This window comes from Microtus oregoni, unplaced genomic scaffold, assembly GCF_018167655.1.
Source record: "Microtus oregoni isolate MIOR12 unplaced genomic scaffold, Mior012 000002F_ref0000024, whole genome shotgun sequence".
Taxonomy (NCBI): domain Eukaryota; kingdom Metazoa; phylum Chordata; class Mammalia; order Rodentia; family Cricetidae; genus Microtus; species Microtus oregoni.
The window spans coordinates 35,295,635-35,316,556 of NW_024543061.1; the positions used below are offsets into that span (position 1 = coordinate 35,295,635).

The window sequence follows — 20,922 nt, forward strand, 5'->3', positions numbered from 1 at the left end:
TGAACACTCAATGGCTTTCCGAGGCCAAAGTTTAAATGGTACCATCATCATTCCAAATCAGGTCTGTCACAGTAATGTTCCTATGACCTGGTATGAATTTCTGTCTTAGGGTTTTTTATTTTTTATTTTTTGAACTTTCAAGTCATTCTATCTTTAATAACCTGCCATTAATTCAAAGCATGAAAAACAAAGTTAAGAGTTTTCCTTTTACGGGAGATGCCCATTACGGCTAGACTCAATCCCCTGGTGAGCTAGGATTCCAAACAGTACAGGAAGGCGTCACTGCTCACGGATCGAGGCATTTGGTTACTGATAATAGGCCTGGGGGTGGGTAGCAGATGTAATTAAGAAACTCTCAGAGAAAAGAACACGGTTGTTGGGTCATGAGCACCTTGAAGCGTTTCTTGATGGTGATTCGGTGTCTTGAGTATTTGTCGTCAGGGGAGAAACGAGCAGGATGGGCAGAGCAAGTCTGTTGCCCCATAGGGTCAAATTTCTTCAACATATAGATGCAATCTTTCTGTTTATTGAGGTAATACTAGAGAAACATGACTGCACTTCAGCAAGAAGACACCGACCTGTCTGTAGTCAGTCGCCTTGGCCAGGGCTTTTTATTGTTATGATAATAGAACATGATCAAAAGCAACGTGAGGAAGAAATGGTTTATTTCGGCTTATGACCCTCAGGTCACACTCCAAGGCTAAGGAAAGTCAGGACAAAAAACTCAGACAGGACAGGAACTTCTGATCAGCAGCCATGCAGGAATGCTGCTTACTGGCTTGCTCCTTATGACTTGCTCAGCCTTCTTTCTTATGGCATCCAAGACCACCAGACCAAGGGTGGCACTGCCCACAGTGAACTTGGCCCTCCCACATCAATCATCAATCAAGGAAATATATCACAGACTTGTCTACAGGCCATGTGGTGAAAGCATTTTCTCACTGAGGTCCCCTCTTCCAAAATGACTCTAGCTTCTGAAAGGTTGACATCAAACTAGCAGCACAAGTAGGGAGCTTTGTTGAATGGATATATGAATGAATGGCCAAAGCATGGCTTTAAATTATATGATACATGCTAAGGACGTTAGACTTGAAGGCTAAAGCCAAGGTTATTTAAAGATTTTGTTGTTGTTTTGTTTTGTTTTGTTTTTTGAGACTGGGTTTCTCTGTATAGCCATGGCTGTCGTGGAACTCTCTCTGTAGACCAGGCTGGCCTAAAACAGATCTGCCCGCCACTACCTCCTGAGTGCTGTGATTAAAGGCGTGGACCATTGCTGCCTTACTAAAGATTGTTTTCTAAGAAGGACTTATAGCTGCCACATTTTAAAGTATATTTTCCTTAAACAAATATAAAGAAAGGGCTCTAACGTCTTAATGTTTCTTACTTGTGCCAGCAATTTGGCAATGTGTTCTGCTGCAAAGAATGATGCCACAAACCCAGACTTTGAAGCTTACTGTGTATGCCAGGACAGTTATGCGTGTTGTTATATTTAATTATTACAGCAGTCAAGTGAGGTGGAAATAACCCGAAATGGCCTCAGTTTGATCATCAAGCAAAGTGAAGGCAGGAATTGAACAAATCTGCCCAAGAGTTTTGAAGTAACAAAGCCAGGCATTAATCTAGAGGCAAAACCCAAAGACCATGTGCACCGAACACTTTGCTATGAGACTATAGGTGCAAGCATTTAGCATATTTAGGCAAAGCTTTGTTGGAAGGGCCTCTTGAGTCTGCCAAACAATGTATTTAGGTTAATTTAGTTGTCCCATGTCTTCCTATCTGTCTGAAGGAATACAGTGTTCTACTCTGGGGTGTGCCTCTGTGTCTTCTGAAGACTGTGTACTTTACAGGAATGTAGGGAGGATAGATTTGCAAGCATTTCTGCAGAACATAGGGATCTGAGAGCTGAATGCAATGCAGGTGATGGACAAAGCCTTCTTATACTGTTGACACAGAACATCTCCCCTTCAAGTTTTTTTCTTTCTTTCTTCCTTCCTTCTTTCCTTTCTTCCTTCTTTTTTTCTTCCTTTGAGACAGGATCTCACCATATATCCCTGGTTAGCCTGGTTAGCTGGTCTCAAACTCAGAGTTCTACCTGATTCTGCATCCTAGCTACTCGAATAAAAGCTAGGTGCCACGTGGCTCAGTCTCCTCTTTGTTTTAAAGATGTTTGGTTTTTTTTTTAAAATGTGTTTATGTGTATGCCTGCATGCGTTTATGTGTACCATGTGCATTCATGCACACATGGAGGCTAGAAGAGGGAATTTGAGCCCCTGGAATGGTAGTTACAAGGAGTTACAAGATAGCAGTGTGTGTAAATGATAAAAATCAAACCTAGGACTTCTGCAAGAGCAGTGAAGACCCTCAACGGCAGAGCCATCTCTCCAGCTCCAACCATGAACTCTTGTTTTAGTTTGGTTTTGGTTTTTCAGTTTTGGGGAGTTGTTTTGGTGTTTCTTAGACAGGGTTTCTTTGTGTAGCCCTGGCTGTCCTTAGTAAACCAGTCTGGCCTCAAACTCAGGGATCCCTTGCCTCTGTCTCCTGAGTGCTGGGATCAAAGTTGTGTGACACCAGACCCAGCTACCAACTCTGAACTCCTAATAAGACCGACTAGAACTAAATGAGAGTGAACTGTAACAACAGGCTCACCACAAACCCAGATCTGACTTCTATATAGCTCTGTATGCTATAAGGAAGAACAAAACATAAGTATGAAGGATCAATTCATTTCTTCTGCTCCTCCCAAATTTGTTTCTTTCTAAGTCTTGAAGCTATGAAGAAAAATAGTCACAAAAACAGTCTGGGCTGGGAGGAGAAAACTTAGGTTGGTTTGTAGGCATGTCTTTGGGGACATTTTCTTAATTGCCCATTGATGTAGGAGGACCCAGTCCTCTATGGGTGGAGCCATCACTAACAAGTAGCCCTGGGCTATAGGAGAAAGCTGAGCCAACCAGATAAAGCAAGGCACAAAGCAGTTTTCTTCCATTATATCTGCTTCACTTTCTACCTCTAGGTTCAATTCCTGCTGTTTGGAAAGAATATTCTCAGTGTCACACAAAGTGAAAACATTCTAACAAAGCAATTTCTTTTTGCCAAGTGGCTGTGCCGTGACCCTAACCAGGCTAACCAGGACACGCCTGGGTTAGAGTTTATTCTAACACTGGAGGTGACAGTTTCTAGAGAGCCATCTTAGGGGTGTACAGAGCTTGGGAAGACAACCATATATACATAAGTTTCAAGATAGGGGAGGTTTGTGGAATATTGGCCATTAGTGGGTTACCTGCCTTTGATAGAATGAAACATTTCTATAGTTTATAGAAATATAAATATTTCTCTTTATTATATATTTTCATTTTTTTCTTCAAGGTCAACCAGTATATGCTAACTTTCTGAACTCTCCAATAATAACATTTTTTTGTTGTTATGATAAATGACAGGATTGTTTAGTGAGAGAAGTCTTGAAGAGGGTCTGGACAAGCAAGGCTCCTAACACAGGGACTAATTATTTATCCTATTCAACAGAGCTTAAGGTGAGCCACCTTCCTAGGGCAAGGTCATTGGTCAGGAGACTGGCCTGACTCCACTGGAATGCTGGGTCTCCATCCAAGCCAAAGAGTCTATTCTCTGGGCCATAAGATTTCTCTCAATAGGCCCTTACTGCTGCTGTAACATTCCTGAGAATGAACGTCTGAGAATCATTTGCAAACCAGATCAGAAACCAGAGCCTCTAAAACACTTCTGGCATCTCAGGCCTTTGGCAAAGATGAGGCTACCAAGAGGCCCAAGGACATTTCTGGCTTTTAGCTAAGAGACAAACAGTTATTTTTCTTTTATTTCTGGGGTCTTTTACCTTAAACTGCCTATATAATTTCTGTCCTCCTGTAACTGACATATGAAATCAGAGTTATGACTGATCTGGATTTTCCCAATTGAATATGGCAGCCAGGATATCTCTCAACTGGATTTATCTAGAGGACCCCTCAAAGTGCATGCATCGTTCCATTTATATAATGTACAAATTTGAGGAGGAAAGAAAGTTCTCTACTGATGCCTGGGAGGAAATGTGAGGAGGAAGTAAAGGCAGGAACTATTAGCATTACAAGTCCTAGGCAGAAAACCACAAAAGGTCATAACAGAGGACATTTTGTTATTTTTATTTATTTATGTTTGTTTGGTTTTTTGGGGGTTTTTGTTTTTTCTAGACAGTGTTTCGCTATAGCTTTGGAGCCTGTCCTGGAGCTAGCTCTTGTAGGCCAGGCTGACCTGCCTCTGCCTCAGGAGTGACGGGATTGAAGGTGTGTGCTACCACCACCTGGCAATTTTTTTTTTAAATCTCCAAATCAAAGTCCATTGGAATCTCTTGATGGGCTCACAAGAGTATCCAGCTATTGGACTTCTCCTCATTTTCATTGATCTCAAAGGCTGCTCTCCAGAACGCTGAAACCAGGATCTGCCCTTAGGCCCTTTGATAGCTATTGGAGCGGCTAGAAGCTGTAGCACAAATTCTAATTGGTCTTAATAATAAAAGCCCAGAGCCAGTTATTAGAGGATGAAAGCTGAAAGATCAGAGAAGCAGAGCAGCTAGTGGCTAGTTATATATATATATATATATATATATATATATATATATATATACATATATATATATATTTTTTTTTGCTTGTTTTTGTTTTTCAAGGCGGGATTTCCTTGTGTGCTTTGGAGCCTATCCTGGAACTTGTTCTGTAGACAGGATCATCTTGAAATCACAGAGATCTACCTGCCTCTGCCACTAAAGTGCTGGGATTAAAGTTGTTCTCACTTCTATCAAGTCCTCTGAACCAGATAAGATGCTGTCTCTAGGAATTCTCATACTGAATGGGGTATCCTGTAGCTCCAAGTACTCTGACTGAATGCTGACTCTATGAAACCTCAGACTGAATCCTGAGCTGCAGTCTCTTCCTGCCTTACATTTCCTTGCTCAGCCATATGACTTCCCATCTCCACCTCCCTAGTGCTGGGATTAAAGGCATGAGCCACCACCACTTGGCTCTGTATCTCTTTTCGACTGATTGAATCTTGTGGAGCACAGGATGGTCTTGAACTCACTGAGATTTGTCTGCTTCTGTCTCCTGAGTGCTGGGATTAAAGGCGTGTGCCACACTGCCTGGCATCTATGGCTAACTAGTGTGGCTAGCTCTGCACGCTGATCTTCAGGCAAGCTTTATTTGTTTAATCGCAAAAAAAGAATCGCCATTTTGAGGTCCCTACCAAATGGTTTTTAGAGATGGATTGAAAAGAAATTTAGTCACATTAACTTGTAGGTTAGAATTAGAGGGCTTTCCTCTCTTGGCTGTAGATAGGTGTTGCAGTGAGCCGAGGTAGGAAATTTTATCTGAACAGCATTTTCTTTTGAAGAAGAATGTCCTTTGTGAAAAGTAGCTGTTGAAGTTTGCGTCTCAAAAGGATTTAAGTCTAATGTCTAGGGAATACTAATCCTTGGAATGTGAAAGAAATGTACCAATCATTTTAGTCTTTGCTTATACTTCCATGATGGGTGTTTAACACCTTGTAGTTAGTCAAAGTTACTCATTTTGTCTTCTTGATCCCAATCAATTGAGGATCTGGTCTCTAGGAGTTACTTGGACTTGAGAAGAACCTCTGCCTCCTTTAGCCTACCTGAGGTTTGAAAGAAAATGGCCCTCATAGGCTAATAGGGAGTGGCACTATTGGAAGTGTGTCCTTTTGTCCTTTTTGGAGTAGGTATGGTCTTTTTTTTTGGTTCCTGTCCTGGAGCTAGCTCTTGTAGACCAGGCTGGCCTTGAACTCACAGAGAGCCGCCTGCCTCTGCCTCCTGAGTGCTGGGATTAAAGGCAAGCGCCACCACCACCCGGCTAGTAGGTATGGTCTTACTGGAGGAAGTGCATCACTAGGGGTGGGTTTGAACTCTCAGAAACTATCTTTCACTACCTCTTCCTGCTGTCTGTCAGTCCAGAGACAGAACTCTCAGTCACCTCTCCAGCACCACATCTGCTGCAAGCCACCTTGCTTCCCACCATAATGATCATGGACTAAACCTCTGAACTGTAAACCAGCCCCAATTTAATGTTTTTATTTATAAGAGGCGCCATGGTCATGGTGTCTCTTCACAGAAATAAAACTGTAACTAAGATACTTTCTTTTACTAGTTTTTCTTCTATGTGAGGATAAGTCAAAGTTTTGTTCAACCATACCTTTGTTTGGGAGCACTGAGGAAAAATGTCCTGTGTTGGCTCTCTTATTCATAGACTGGGCCCTGAGTAGAGTTCACCAGCTGTGTCTCCATGGCCTCCCTAAGCAAAGGTTATTTGCTGCCTCCAGTCTGGACCTAGTTGACATTGGAGAAGAGGCAAAATCTTGTCTCTTTTAAATCCTTCTGACCCATTTAGCGTAGATCTCCAAGTCTAGTTACTGAACAGGGAGAACAAGTACACCACCACTCTGGCACTTTTTTTTTTAAGTTTTTTTTTTTTAACATTTATTTATTATGTATACAATATTCTGTCTGCATGTATGCCTGTCGTCCAGAAGAGGGCACCAGACCTCATTACAGATGGTTGTGAGCCACCATGTGGTTGCTGGGAATTGAACTCAGGACCTTTGGAAGAGCAGGCAATGCTCTTAACCGCTGAGCCATCTCTCCAGCCCCCACTCTGGCACTTTTAATGACTATGTAATATCTAGATAAATAAGCCTACACATTTTAAAATAAACGTTGATTAGACATATATTTTTGTTCTTTAAGTCACTCTTGTAATTGTTATAAAGAACAGACTAGTAACTTCATTAATAGAAGTGAACATTGACCTTATTTCATTATATATATAAAGTCCTCCACATGCCTTATGTAACTTAATCAGGCCTTTATAACTTGCTTAAGCTTTCCAGCTTTCTTTTTCATTCTAGAAAAAGCATCCAGCCTTCTTACTCTTCATAGGAAAGTCCTGTTTTAATACAATATTTCCATTTTTACATCATTCTAATGTTTTTTTTTCTTAATACCATGAGAATTTTCTCCTGGGAGAGTGGAAGTGGGGATGACTTGACTATGTCTATTCCCTCCTGTAACTGGAGGTTTCTCTCCTATCCATCAGTTACCAAATAACCACTCTGAAGCTTAATATTAATTACAAACTCTTTGGCCTATTAGCTCAGGCTTTTTATTACAAAACTCTTACAGCTTAACCCATTTGTATTAGTTTATATTTTACCACAAAACTTGTGACTGTTACCTCATCTCTTCTTTGGTAACTGCTGGTGTCTCCCGGATTCTACCCTTTTTTCCCCCTGAATCTCTTTTTGGACTTCCCACCTGTCTATTCTGCTTGGCTATTGACCAAATCAGCTTCTTTATTAACCAATGGTAAAAAAAAAACATATTCACAACATGTAGAGAGACATCCCACATCATTTTCCCTTTTCTGTATAATCAAAAAGGAAGGTTTTTAACTTTAATATAGTAAAATTACATATAACAAAACAGTTATTAAGTAAGAATTACAGCTACAATATTTAGTCTATTTGTATTTGACAAAATTAAAGAAAATACTCTATTTTCTATCCTATCTTTGTGAGTCTAAAGTTTCATATCTAATTTATATTTTATCATAACTAAGAAAAGCTATAACTATAACTATTTAGTCTTCAATTCCATCAAAGACCCTAGAAGGGTATAATATTACCTGGGAAGTACATTGTAAGCAACTTCCAAAACTCTAGAAATGACAGTGATATCTGGCTGCCTGTACAGTCACTCAAAGTTCTGTAACATTGGGGCATCCCTATTCAGCCTGCAGACCTAGAGTATCTGGCAGATTTTTCAGTGAATTAGGAAATTTGAAGGACTGTCCTGTCTATTTTGACAAAATTCATCAGTCACTTTCTTTTATGTCTTGCGGAATGTCAGGCAGACTCTTTCATGAAGCAGGAACCCTGAAGAACTGTCACCTTATTTTGGTAAGTTCAGCAGTCATTTTCCTGTGGGTCTTGCATGTCCAGTTTATACAGCACATTGTCAAGCAGTCTAGGCAAGAGCAGTTTCTTGCCCAAATGCCTAGCCTTGCTACATTGAAAGCAAACTTAATAAGGAGCCCATCATCCTCTTGAAGTAATTGGTACTGCCAAGAGCAGACATCTCTTACTGTCAAGAAAAATCTAAATTCTTAAAATATTTTAAGTGTCATATTCTGTAGGTTTTTTTGAGTGTTTGAAGATTACCTATCTATTTGAAATATATCTCTGCATATCTAAAAAAACTAACTAGCATGACAAGTTTGACTGTTATAAATGACTATTAATTTGTATTTCTTAACAATACATTACATTTATAAATGAGCTGCATGAACATTATGCCTTAAACAAGAGTAGAAGTATACAAAACTGACCTTAAATTTGTATCAATAAACCAAAATCTATACCAATGTAAAGTATTAAGATTAACAGGGTTTTTTTGGATTAAAGTAGATTTAATAATCTACCCTTTTTAGCATTTCTATATAGTATTCCCCTTTTTTCTTTAGAAAGAGATTGAATGTGACCATTAACAGTTTAAAGCCAATTCCCTTTAAATAAAAACAAACATTTATGAACAATATTTTGGTGATTTTGGCATTAATTTTTATACTACTTCCTGCTGATTGAGGGTACTGATAAACTTATGGGGATCCTGAGAAAATTTACAATTATAGTTAAATCTTGGCTGTAGTTGCCTTGAAACTATTCTGGATATTGGATCACCGAGGTCATTGCTCCCATGTAGACTTCTCAGGGGTCTTACTTAATTATACCATATTAGCCTGAGAGGAATCCACAGTTTCTCATCTTCTATGGAAACAAAGCAGAACCTTCTTCCCAATGTAACATATCTTTAAACCCAAATTTTTAAGTCAAGAAACCTCTATGTTGGTTTAGCTTAACAGACCCCACAATCAAATGTCTCTCTGCAGTCAGCTCATTAATAACCAAAAAAATTCAAAGAAAGAACAATAGTATAGATAATCCAGACTCTCTGTGTTTTCCATTTTATGTAGCTTATTAAAAATTTTTATTACTCTTTCCTTTTAAGAACCTCAGTTTATTATCTATAAATTATTCTTTTTATCTATTTCTCTGTCTATCCTTTATCCTCTCTCTCCCAAGCCTATGCATATTTATCAAACACATTGTGACCTGTTTAGAGGCATTTTGTCTGAATCTGGCTTTATTGTGTATCTGTAATCATTTTCTGCCCAGGAGAGTTTTTAAAATGCTAAGTGGGTGTTACTAGAAGCAAAGCCAAGGCTTTGGGTTTTGGCTTCACCTCATTTGACTTTCCAACGTGGCAGCAGTCCATTGCCAACTCTAGTATTTATGCTCACTGCCCCAACTCTAGGTCCACATTGCCTTCCACAGTGCGCCCAAACAGCTTGTAACACACTGCCCACAAATCTCATTCAAGTTCTCCATAGTAGGACCTCTCAAAACAGACTTCTATGCTGCCAGCAAACAGAACCTATCTGAAAAAAATGTGGCTACCAAGAAGCTGTGCTTAACTTCTGTTTTTGTGGGTCTAGAAGTCCTCTCTCTCTTTTTTTTTTTAACTTTTAAAGTCCTCTTTTTTAAAAACAAAACTTTTTTTAAAACTTTTAACTTATGTAGATCCATGCCAGACAGTGAACACCATTTGTAACTGGAGGTTTCCCTCTTGCCTGCCAGTTTCCAAATAACCATTCTGGGGCTTAACATTAATTACAAACTGTTTGGCCCATTAGCTCAGGCTTATTATTAACTAGCTCTTACAACTTAAATTAACCCATTGTATTAGTTTGTATTTTACTATGAGGTTTGTGACTTGTTACCTCTTATCTTGCTTCTCTGGTAGCTGTTGGCATCTCCACAGCTCTGTTCTTTTTCTCCCTGTATCTCCATCTGGGTTTTCTATCTGAATCTATTCTGCCTGGCTATTGGCCAAATCAACTTCTTTATTAACCAATGGTAATAAAACATATTCACAGCATACAGAGAGATGTCCCATATCACCCTCCTTTTATTTTTCCAGAGACAGGGTTTCTCTGTGTAGCCCTGGCTGTTCTGGAACTCACTCTGTTGACCAGACTGGCCTCAAACCTGATGGTCTAAGGCCATGTAGAACCTAGATCTATTCTCCTCCCTTCCTCCAGACCTGATTCAAAGTCTCCCAACTTCTTTGGGAGAAGTTGGTGGATGGAGAAAGAAAGGAGAATCCATGCCGGAGAGAAGACAGGGAGTTAAATGTAAGCTTTAGAGACTTTTTGAGAGGCCTATTGAATGAGGTTAAGGATTCTCTGGGTCGGCCCAGGGAGTTGGCTTATCCTATCTAAGGAAATCCATTTCCTTATTTTTCTTGGAACTCAAGTTTGTTCTGATTATTTCCCACTCCAGTCAAATCCCTTAGAGTGCAACCCTCCATCCCTTAAGAGGATTCTTGCATTGAGACTGAGAGACCCTTGTAGTTCAACCCACTCATCTCTAAAGAGAAAGTTCCTTGCATTCCTAGTTGCTCTCGATCTCTGGAATGTCCCAATATTTAGTAATAGTTTGCTGTTCTTCATAATGTTTCTTAACTTGGTCTGTGTACAGCTGTGCCTGGTGGCCCTGGGACTTTCCTAGGCTCTTTCCCACATCATAGAGAAACTTTCTGTCCTGGAAGCATTACCAATCTGAAAGACCATTATTTGCCTGAGACCCTGAGGGTCACTGCCATGGGACCATGGGCCATGTCTCCTTCAAAGGAGGAGATTCAGTCAAACATTCTTCCAGATGAATTTGAAATCTGGGACCAGCGTCCAAATTGTTGTTTCATACAAACACAAAGAAAAAGTAACCTAGCAAAGCAATTTATTTTTGAAAAAAGGTTCCATGACCCAAACCAGGCTAGCAAGCATACACTGGGGTGAGACGGTCACTTCCTTAATACTCTAATGTAGGTGGTGACTGTATTGTGCCCGAATGATAACACCTCGCAATCTGACATGATCAACTAGTTCATAATCTCTCTCTCTTTCTCTTTGCGTGTGTGTGTATGTGGTGTGTGTGTTAGCATGTGTACAGTAGAGTCAAATCTCAGGAATGTTCAGAATTTTGGCAAATAGACACATACACAAGAATTTCAAAATGGGTAGGTTTATGGACTATTGGCCCTTGGTGAGTTTAGCCACCTTTGATAAAAAGAAACAAACAACACATTTTTCCTACTGCCTTGGCATCTCTTGATGATCGACTGTGTTCTGTAAGCCAAATAAATTCTTTGTTCCTCAAGTTGGTTTGTGTCCATGTTCTAGCACAGAAACAGACAAGCAAACTAGGACAGAGTCTAGAGTAGCATTTTTGCCTCACTCTTCTGGAAAAGTAAGGATGGGGTATAAGCTTGTCAGCTCTTCACAAAATGTAAGTCAAGGGAATTACTACATAGACCAGTCTAGCTTTGAATTCATCCTTCTTCCCCAGCCTGTCAAATAAACCTTAATTCCTGTAGAATGCTGTTAGGAAGGTTCATTAAAGATGCCAGTATAAATATCTGTGTATAGTGAGGTAACTCACACGACACTGCTGACACGGAGCATAGAGCAACAGGATAGACTGAAGCCATTGGTCCAGGCAGATGGTCATCAGAATAAAGGCCATTTTCCTCGTGATCTCATGGAGGCATGATTCTCCCACTAACATGCTTATTTTTCTCACCAGGCAGACAGAAATGTAGTTGACCTTCACTGTATTTCACACAACTCTGCCCTGTGAAAAGTATTCCCCCCCCCTTAGTACCTCAGCTAAGAAGAAAGATAGATAAAATATTATTTTTTGTGACTTTTCAAAACATCAGATATGAGCTTCTATTTCAATATACCAGAGAATGAAGGCCAAGAAGAGAGAGGATTTAAACTTTTGAAACCTGATGGACATTCTGGTTTACTTCCATTAATCCCTTTCCAGAAATAAAAACTGGAAGATTTGAAGTTAGACTGTATGTCAAAGGAACAAAGAAAACCCAAAACTTTATCATAATACTCCTAAGATTTCCCAAATAGTTCAACTCTATAAAATACTGTGTAAAGCAGCAGCCCCTCCTGCTTTATCATTCCACTGAAGATGCTTCTGGCAGTGCTGCTCCCTGCCTAGAGAACAGGATCTTTGCATTTTATTCAAATACTCACTCTCTATTTCTGTCTCTTTCTTGGTGTGTGTGTCTTTATACTTTTATTTATTGACTTACATACATACTTGTGCACTTTACTTATTCACTTTGAACACATACACTTGTGCAAGTGTACATATGTGTGTAGCATGTGCATGCCACATCATTTGTGTGGAGACCAGAAGGCAACAAGGGTAAGGGTCCATTATCTTCTTTCACTCTGTGGTGCCTGGGTATTGAACTCAGGTCAACAGATTTGGCTGCAGGAGCCTTTCTCTGCCCTCTGAGTCAATCTGCATCATTTTGTGCTTTGTTGTTTGTTTTATTTCATTGGAGAACAGGATAGAGTAAAGGTCTTCCTTTATAGGCCTGGCTAGTGTGGTCCTCACCTTGTAGCCCAGGTGACCTCACACTCTGAACAACTTTTCTGCCTCAGCTTCACAAGTGTTGGGATGACAAGCATGTACTGTGGTAGGTAGGAGAGTAGACCCTGGAGAGCTAAGAGGAAGAAAAACAGGAAACAGCCATGCAGGCTGGACAATGTCCATGAGCCAGTGTACATGCAGGCTAGTCAGTGGCCTCTCTGTGGACATGCACACTGACCACGTCTCTCCTGTGATCCCCTCCCTTCTCATTCTAGCTCTTATGGCCTGGTACTTTAAAGCACCCAATTTGAATGCGTATAGCCATGTATAGGAGATAGAGAAGACAAAAATGTATAAAAGCCTCTACCTTGTTTAAGGCTAGCCTGACTACATAGCAAGCCCCACGACAGCCAAGACTACAGAGAGAGAGAGATCCTGGCGAGGGGGGAGAGGAGGGAGAGAGGGAGAAAAGGAGAGAGAGAGAGAGGGAGAAAGAGACCCTGGAGGAAGAAGAAGAAGAAGGAGAAGGAGAAGGAGAAGGAGAAGGAGAGAAGAAGAAGAAGAAGAAGAAGAAGAAGAAGAAGAAGAAGAAGAAGAAGAAGAAGAAGAAGAAGAAGAAAGATGGGGAGGAGGAGGAGAGAAAAAAATAAACTTTGGACTCTTAAGTGTCACGTCCGCCTCGACCTGCAAGCTCTTTTCGCTAGCAGTTTATTCAGGACCCAGTCTCTCTCTCTCTCTCTCTCTCTCTCTCTCTCTCTCTCTCTCTCTCTGCCCATAGGTTCACGCATATGCAAGCAGCTGACAATCATTGCGTGATCAGGCCTTTAGCCAATATTAGGAGCTGATTTTCACAGAGAGTGCTCACTTTCGGGATCGCGGAGGGCGGGAGCCAGTAACATCAGGTGCGGCTCCAAGCAGCTCTCTACATTGCCATCAGGTGTGGCTCCATGCAGCTCGCTACACTTAAGCATTTGGATAATTATACACGAACAGCTCCTGACATAATAGACTCTTCCTAGTAAAAGCAGCCGCAGGGTCCCATTTCTTGAACAAGAATGGTGCCACCATCCCTCATTGCTGGCTTGAATATTTCTTTTATCCCATTCCCCACCAACTCCACAAAAATTCGATAATTTAAACATAGGACATATTTAAATAGTTCTAGTTTTTATTATATTATCATTATTATTATTTTATTCTACATCCTGTTATTTCTTCCTCTTGCTTATTATGAATCTTTTCCAGATCCTATAACAAAACAAAATTGAGAGAGGAGAGAAATATGTACTGAGCCCAAAGGTAGAATGCCTGTATTTTGAAAGTACAGTGTCATTGAGATGGCTCAGCAGGTGAAAGCCCTTGGCATGCAAGCCTGATCCTGAGTTCAAACCCCGGAACCCAGTAAAGGAGAGAACCAGCTCCAAATACTGTCCTATGACCTCCAAATTCACAAATTTGTTTCACACACAATTACAATATCTTTCTCTTTCTCTCTCTCTCTCTCTCTCTCTCTCTCTCTCTCTCTCTCTCACACACACACACACACACACACACACACACACAGAGCTAGTCAGGTTTTCAATGGGCAACTGCTTTGAGTTTGGAAAAGACTTGTTTGGTAATCACACATTAACTAGAAGTTATGGCCATCATGGGTATAGCTGCACAAATAAAGACAGACAATGGTCCAGCATATGTCTCTAGCAAATGAAACAGTTTTTTGCTTATTATAATATAAAGCACATTGCAGGTATACCACACAATCCTACAGGTCAGGCAGTTATAGGAAGATCAAATTGAGCTATAAAGGACATGTTAAAAAAAAAACAGAAAGGGATGAAAATATCCCCAGAAATAGATTGCAGAATGCTTTATTAAACTTAAATTTTCTTAATGCTAATGAGAAAGGAGCAACAGCAGCAGAGAGACATTGGATAATAGAAAAAAAACTTCTGAATTAATACAGCTAGTGTATTTCAAGGATATGTTGACCTCAGAATGGAAACCAGGAGATGTGCTACGTTGGAGAAGGTGCTTTGCTCTTGTTTCCACAGGAGAAGAAAAGCTATGGATACCATCAAAATTGATAAAGATTCGGTTTGAAAAAGGGAAGCATCTTGATTAAAGAAAAAAATCACAGCTCTCCGGGCAGTGCTGGCACACGTCATTAATCTCAGCACTTGGGAGGCAGAGACAGGTGGATCGCTGTAAGTTCAAGGCTAGCCTGGTCTACAAGAACTAGTTACAGGATAGGCTCCAAAGTCACAGAGAAACCCTGTCTTGAAAAACAAAAACAAAACAAATAAAAAAACAATAAAGAAAGAAAGAAAGAAAGAGAAAAAGAAAAGAAAAAGAAAAATCACAGCTCATCCACAAAGGTGTCAATCCTTAAGTGGTATGGAAACCTCATTAGCGTTGGGGCAGGGATCTGTTCTTGTCTTTGCAGAAAAATACTTATCTTCAAAAAGTTGAGAGACCTTGGACATCTAGATGTCTAAAGAAGAAAAGATAATTATCCAGAAAGAATCACCAATCAAAGAGAAATCTGACTTATGGTACCAATATCCTCTGCAGGGTAAGATTTCACTACATAAACATACATATCTCCCTATTTCTCAATGTAATGATAATCATGACTCACTTAAAAGTCAAAACTGGCTTTGGAGTTGGACAGTGGCTATCCTTCTCTAAATCCAAGCAAACTTTTAAAAGAAAAAGTCTCATATCAGGAGCCAATTGGTATGAGACAGAAAGAAGATAAAATTTAGGGACTACTCTTATCAAAACTCTTCTTTCAGAAATTTTTACTTCTCCTCATACCTATTTTTGTCTCTATGGTATTTTTTGTTCAATACGTGTCTATAGAAAAAATGTTTAGTTTTCCATATGAACAATAAATTTTCCTGTAGTATTCTTTGAAGTTTCCAGGAAGAAGATGGACTCCACAACCATGATTCCACCTGGTTGATATGATGTCATTATGCTGATAGTACCAAGTTAAGATTGGTTTTGGGTTACAAACTGCTCAAGATAATTCCACCTTGGCTAGCTGATATGGTGCACCTTCTTAGAACATTCTGGCCAGAACTTCAAATAAGAATTTCATAAAAACCCTACTGACTACTCAGAGATTATCTCCAGTTATACCAGACAGTAATCTTGAAGCTTACCATCATTTTAGTTTTTACAGAATCTCATAGAAATAACATTGCCTTCATGACAGCTGGAAGTAATTCTCGAAAACAATGTCCCCTCTCCCATCCAAGTTTGTCCTCAGGGTTAGAGACATTGATTAGGGGTTGGTTATAAGTGGTATAGAATATAGGATTGGGAGTAAAGATGAAGTAAGCTCAGGGATCTCTTTTGATTTATAAAAAAGGGATTGAATTGGATGGGATAATAAGTGGATTAGATTATTACTTGTGAGCTATTATTTATAGACAGTTTACATTGGTATAGATTCTTGTATATTGATACAAATTCAAATTATATTTGTTATATTGAATATGCTCTTATTTCTGTTTATAATATATGTGCACCTATGCAAAGTTATTTTGTCATATTGTATGCATGCATGTTTCTATCTTTGCTTAAGATATTTTATATATTGATACAATTTTAGGATCATATTACACTATACATTTCTTCCTCTGATCAACATATTTATACATTGTTTACATTTTGAGGTCATAGTCCTCCTTTGCTGCAATTTGTTTAAATATTGTTTAATTTTTTAATATGAAGCCTTAGTCTTTAAGCTATACAGGTATTAAGAATTACAGGTCAATAGTCATCCATGTTTGCTAGACATATAATTAGACTAATCAGGTTCTTTAGATGCATAGATTGTACTCCGCATAGGTAGGTAATCTTCAAACACTTCAAAGAACTGTAGAATATGGTATTTAAATAATTTAGGATTCTGTTGACATGAGACACAATTGCTTCTGGCAGTACATGAATCTATCCCTGAGAGAATATTGGACACCTAAGACACTCCACTTGAAGCTTGTTTTTTTCTTGGCAAAACTGGCCTTTGGGCAAAGAACTGCCCCTGCCTCAACCACTGACAAAATGCATGGTGTCCAGACTGGGCAAGCATAATATAAACAAAAAAAACCCTGCCAAATGTTGCCAAGACAGGGAAATATTTTTTTTTTTCAAATCTTCCTGCCTCTGAAAATGATCTGTCAGTTACTGTAGGCTTTAGCCAAAGTTGGTTGCCCTAACGTTGCAAATGAGACTTTGGGTCATTTCCCAGGTAGCTGGTTGTCTCCATCATTTATTGTACCTTTTGAAGTTGCTTGATTATATTTTCTGTTTACTCAAGTAATATTGTTTCCCTTCCCAGGTCTTTGATGGGGTCAAAGAGTAGATAGTCATAGTTACTTTTCTCTCATGAGTTGGTCAAACCATTTTTAATATTAGACCTAAGTCTTATACTAGGATAGGATAACGATTGAAGCATTTAGCATATGTTTTTCTTTTTTGTTTGTTTGTTTGTTTTTTCGAGACAGGGTTTCTCTGCGGCTTTGGAGCCTGTCCTGGAACTAGCTCTGTAGACCAGGCTGCTCTCGAACTCACAGAGATCCGCCTGCCTCTGCCTCCCGAGTGCTGGGATTAAAGGCGTGCGCCACCATCGCCCGGCTAGCATGTTTTTCATGATATTGTTCATGATGGTTGTAATTCTAATTTTTATGTATTTTTTGCCTCTTCTTTTCCCTGGACAATACTTGACATTTGTTCTTATTGTATGTAGTTTTGTATTAGGCTTAGAACTCTCTTATTTAGATAAAAGGGGGAGGTGCTATGGGAACTCCTTCAGCCAATAGCCTTGGGCTTGGTCTCATGTACTATAAATGCGGATAAAAAGTGTGTGTAGGCCTCTTGGCTGCTGGAGTCGGTTTCAGTTCCCAGTGCACGCAGAGGACTGTGGATCGCATTCTTTCTGTGAGCTTATCCCCAGATAAATAAACCTTTGTTATACTCCATTCTAAGCTATTGTGGAACTCTTTTGTATGCCAACACACCCACACACATATACACACACACTACCCTCATAAGGTTCTCTCCCATGTTTCCATGTGAAATATTAGTTTATTTATAAAATAAAAAGCAATCTTGTCTTACTAGTAAACCAGACCATTCTGGAACTCATAGAACACCATCAGCAATGGTCTCCTGAGTGCTAGGATTAAAGGTGTGTGCCACACCATACTTGGAAAAGCAGTCTTTTTTTTTTTTTGTCTTAGTTACTTTTTTTTAAAATTTATTTATTTATTAAGGATTTCTGCCTCCTCCCCGCCACCGCCTCCCATTTCCCTCCCCCTCCCCCGATCAAGTCCCTCTCCCTCATCAGCTCGAAGAGCAATCAGGGTTCCCTGACCTGTGGGAAATCCAAGGACCACCCACCTCCATCCAGGTTTAGTAAGGTGAGCATCCAAACTGCCTAGGCTCCCACAAAGCCAGTACGTCCAGTAGGATAAAAAACCCATTGCCATTGTTCTTGAGTTCTCAGTAGTCCTCATTGTCCGCTATGTTCAGCAAGTCCGGTTTTATCCCATGCTTCTTCAGACCCAAGCCAGCTGGCCTTGGTGAGTTCCCGATAGAACATCCCCATTGTCTCAGTGTGCGGGTGTACCCCTCGGGGTCCTGAGTTCCTTGCTCGTGCTCCCTCTCCTTCTGCTCCTGATTTGGACCTTGAGATTTCAGTCCGGTGCTCCAATGTGGGTCTCTGTCTCTGTCTCCTTTCAACGCCTGATGAAGGTTAATATTCAGGAGGATGCCTATATGTTTGTCTTTGGATTCACCTTCTTATTTAGCTTCTCTAGGATCGTGAATTATAAGCTCAATGTTCTTTATTTATGGCTAGAAACCAAATATGAGTGAGTACATCCCATGTTCCTCTTTTTGGGTCTGGCTTACCTCAGTCAGGATAGTGTTTTCTATTTCCATCCATTTGTACGCAAAATTCAAGAAATCCTTGTTTTTTACTGCTGAGTAATACTCTAATATGTATATATTCCATACTTTCTTCATCCATTCTTCCATTGAAGAGCATCTAGGTTGTTTCCAGGTTCTGGCTATTACAAACAATGCTGCTATGAACATAGTTGAGCATATACTTTTGTTGTATGATAGGGCCTCTCTTTTTTAAACTTTCTTTTGTCCATTGATGTATCATCAACTCCCCTTTTGTAAACATAGGCCTATGTGTTTTGAATGTTCCAAGATAGAGTCCCTGTTTTGAATGTTCCAAGATAGAGTGAACCAATCCCTTTTAGCAATTATTCCGGATTTTGAATGAGTCTAAAAGAACAATTTGTAGTAGATTTGGGTTGCCAATGACATACCCAGTCTAACTAGCTTTACCCAAACAGGAAGTGTATTACTCTACATAACTGGCAAGGCTAGCCCGAGAATGGCTCTCAGCATGTCTGGATGAAAGGCCTAAATGACACTGCATGACTAAGCTTGACCGTAAACTTGGCGATTTAGGATCGCCGTGGAAACAAACCTCAGGATATGTCTGTTAGTGATTTTCTAGAGTAGGCTAATTGGAGCAGAGAAGACCCACCCTAAATGTGAATGGTGCTATCCTACTTGCTGGAGTCTCAGAATCAATAAAAAAAGGAGTAAACGAGGGGCTTGAGAGATTGCTCAGTGGTTAAGAGCACTGACTGCTTTTCCAGAGGACCTGGGTTCAAGTCCCAGCACCCACATGACAGCTCACAACAGTCTGCAGCTCCAGTTCCAGAGGATCTGATACCTTCACATAGACATACAGGCAGGCAAAACAGGAAATCACATAAAAAAATAAAATAAAGATAAATTAAGAAAGGAGCAAATGAGCTAAGCATCACATTCATCTCTGCCGGCGGACTGCAGACAGAGCGACCAGCAGCTTCGAGCTCCTGATGCTACCTACGCCTTCCCTGCCTGGCAGAATGTGGCCTCAAACCACGAGCCAAGTTCTTTCTTCCTTAAACTCCTGTTGTCAGCGTTTATCATAGCGACAGCACAGGTAACGAATACAGATGTCCTCTGCTGTATCAGTCTGTCTCTTGGATCTGTCTTCTTTCAGTTGCTCCCCCACCCCCACCCCCGCTGCCATCCCATCCTCTCTGGCTCTGTGAAGACTGGCCTTGTCCGGTCTGTAGGGAAAGATGGCCAGAACAGCTTTCATAATCCTACTAAGGATGACAGTTTTCAGTAGGGAAAAGCAGTCAGAGAGACTCCAGTTCTTCTAAAGTAATCCAGTTGTTGACAGTCAAGGTAGAAACTAAGTCAAGGTAGAAACTAATTTGAGGTAGAAACTATGTTTTGGAGACTTTAACCACACCCACCAATGATTTAAAAACACCAGGGACCAGAGGTGAAGTTCAATGGAAGAGCAGCATCTCATCCTGTGTGAGGATCTGGATTCAGCCCCTAAAACAGTTGTTGGCTATCTAATCATGACACCTTGTCTGTGGACATGGGGACAGTTGGGGAAACCTCAGAAAGGGAGATTATCCTGCAGACTCTAATGGTTACTGTTTTATGCAACTATTGAAAAGTTCCGAGAATTGAGATGTAGTGTGAGGTTTTTTTTTTTTTTTAATCAAAGCTGTAGTGCCTGGCCCACGTCTCTGCAGACATTTTAGAGATGCTCTAAAGCTGGTAACATTACAGTCTCAAGCCCTTTGCCATGGGAACCAGTCAAACACAGACCTTTAATATGCTGTATTACACCATAGAGCATCAAGTTTAAATGCCTCAGTACGAATCTTGAGTTTCTATTAGGCTAAGCTGAAAAAGTGAAAGATGGTGCATGACATTTGAATATCAAGAACATTATTTTATTCATTTATTCCACAAAAATTGACTAAATATTTATTTTCTCAGTTAGTTTAGGAACCAAAGACACAGAACTAAAAGATACACTGATGTTTCGGTTTAGAGCAGCGGGTCTCAACCTGTGGGTGATGACCTCTTTGGGTGTTGAACAACTCCTTCACAGGGGTCACCTAAAACCATCAGAAAACACAGATATTTACATTACAATTCATAACAGTAGCAAAATTACAGTTATGAAGTAGCAAAAAAAAAAAAAACAATCTTTATGGTTGTGGTGTGACCACACCATGAGGAACTGTATTAAAGGATTGCAGCATTAGGAAGGCTGAGAACCCCTGCTCTAGAGGAAACTTACCTTCAAATTTGACATTTAGACAACAAGAAAAAAAACAATGTTTTGAAAGTTCACAAAGAGGGAAACCCAGAGTGGTCCTAGAGGACTTCTCATTAGAGAAGATGGTACCTTGATGGAGGAAGGTCATTGGCTAATAAAGGAACTGCCTTGGCCCATTTTATTGGTTAGAAGATAGGTGGGAGGAGTAAACAGAACAGAAC

At 40.0% G+C, this 20,922-nt stretch overlaps 1 pseudogene; it reads right to left on the bottom strand.

Moving 5' to 3' along the window:
* Positions 1-355: 355 nt before the first annotated feature.
* LOC121466525 lies at positions 356-550 on the bottom strand (annotated as a pseudogene).
* Positions 551-20,922: the final 20,372 nt, after the last annotated feature.